This window comes from Grampus griseus (assembly GCF_964374135.1).
Source record: "Grampus griseus genome assembly, chromosome: 6".
In the NCBI taxonomy this organism is placed as follows: domain Eukaryota; kingdom Metazoa; phylum Chordata; class Mammalia; order Artiodactyla; family Delphinidae; genus Grampus; species Grampus griseus.
In genome coordinates this window covers 61,487,014-61,489,476 of record NC_139000.1, presented here as the reverse complement: position 1 = coordinate 61,489,476, position 2,463 = coordinate 61,487,014, and positions in this window count along the sequence as shown.

Genomic DNA, 2,463 nt, shown 5'->3' with positions numbered 1-2,463 from the left:
GAAATGGGGACAAAGATACTTTTTTCCAAATTTCAGGTAGGAATAAAAAATGTCTAAATATCTGGATCCCAGGTCTCTTGTAGCTATAGTGCAGATCAGGTCCATGACCAGGCATTCAGGTAGCTGCTTTGCTTTTCCAGAAGGCTGTATGATACTGAGTGAAGCCCTAAGTTGGGAATGTGTGAAAGTTGAGCTTTCATTCTGGATACTTTGCTAACTGCATATGTGATTCGAGGCAAGCATTTTAATTAACCTCTGTCTTAGTTGTTGTTTTCTCATTTTAAAAGTTAATAGGTGGAAACATATGGTCTTTAGGAAACCTTTAGCCTCTCATGTTTTATGAGTATATTTGTATTTTCATTAATGTTTCCAAAACTCAATGTTTTAATTAAAAAAAATTATTTTAGATTACAAGTAAGTGTATATGTAAGTCACTTGTTTTGAACTCAAAATCTTTTTCTAGGAATGTAATAATATATTTAGAGGTTACTGTTCCTAGTTAAAAGTCAGACACTAACAGGATAAAAGCAGGTGTTCAATAGTAGGAAGCTGGAAGAATCCTTGACAAAAGGAGTTTCATCAATGGATGAAGAAGATCACCTGTGAAGGATAAATATGAGGTGAGGTTTGGAGAAATTCCATTGGTAAAGATTCTACCTCATAAGCAACAATTTCTGAGGAGGAACAGCTCTTGGAATTCTGGGTTTTTTAAGGCAGAAGGAGAAATGAAGACATTTTCACAAAGTAGATGTCACCGTTGGTATACATAGTTGAATTTCTAAGCCACACTGTATAAAAGTACTATAATATTATTTTCTACATATCATATATTCCTAAAATAAAATATTCCATAGGAAGTGAATAATAAAAATCTAAATTAAATCAAATTATACCCCATTCAAACTGTATTGTCCATATGTTATGTGTAAGATATTTTGCAAGACTTGGGTTGCAAAGATGGTGTAGACCATCTATGCTTTTAAAAAGCTTACTTAAAACATTTAAAATATATAGCACAGTAATAATAGAAAAATAACAATGAATAATTTTAATGTAGATGAGAGTTGAGTAATTGAGTTATCTAAGGCATTGGAGAATCATAGGATCTGATTTCTTTTTTTTTTAATTGAAGTATAGTTGATTTACAATGTGTTTTGGGGATACAGCAAAGTGATTCAGTTATACATATATAAATATATATTCTTGAGAGAAATTGGTTCAACATGGCAGAGTAGAAGGACGTGCGCTCACTCCGTTCTGCGAGAGCACCGAAATCACAACTAACTGCTGAACAGTCATCTATAGGAAGACACTGGAACTCACCAAGAAAGATACCCCACATCCAAAGACAAAGGAGAAGCCACAATGAGATGGTAGGAGGGACGCAATCACAATAAGATCAAATCCCATAACTGCTGGTGGGTGACTCACAAACTGGAGAACACTTATACTACAGAAGTCCACCCACTGGAGTGAAGGTTCTGAGCCCCGTCAGGCTTCCCAACCTGAGGGTCTGGCAATTGGAGGAGGAATTCCTAGAGAATCAGACTGTGAAGGCTAGTGGGATTTGACTGAAGGACTTTCACAGAACTGGGGGAAACAGAGACTCCACTCCTGGAGGGCACACACAAAGTAGTGTGTGCATCAGGACCCAGGGGAAGGAGAAGTGACCCCATAGGAGACTGAACCAGACCTACCTGCTAGTGTTGGAGGGTTTCCTGCAGAGGCAGGGGGTGGCTCTGGCTCACCGTGGAGACAAGTACACTGGCAGCAGAAGTTCTGGGAAGTACTCCTTGGTGTGAGTCCTCCCAGAGTCCACCATTAGCCTCACCAAAGAGCAGGGTAGGCTCCAGTGCTGGGTTGCCTCAGGCTAAACGACTAACAGGGAGGGAACCCAGCACCATCCATCAGCAGACAAGTGGATTAAAATTTTACTGAGCTCTGCCCACCAGAGCAATACCCAGTGCTACCTGCCACTAGTCTCTCCCATCAGGAAGCTTGTAAAAGCCTTTTAGATAGCCTCATCCACCAGAGGGCAGACAGCAGAAGCAAGTAGAACTACAATCCTGCAGCCTGTGGAATGAAAACCACTTTCACAGAACGACACACAAAGTGAAAAAGCAGTGGACTATGTACCAGATGAAGGAACAAGATAAAACCCCAGAAAAATAACTAAATGAACTGGAGATAGGCAACCTTCCAGAAAAAGAATTCAGAATAATGTTAGTGAAGATGATCCAGGACCTCAGAAAAAGAATGGAGGCAAAGATTGAGAAGATGCAAGAAATGTTTAACAAAGACCTAGAAGAATTAAAGAACAAACAAACAGATGAACAATACAATAACTGAAATGAAAAATAAACTAGAAGGAATCAATAGCAGAATAACTGAGGCAGAAGAACGGATAAGTGACCTGGAAGACAGAACTGTGGAATTCACTACTGCAGAACAGAATAAAGAAAA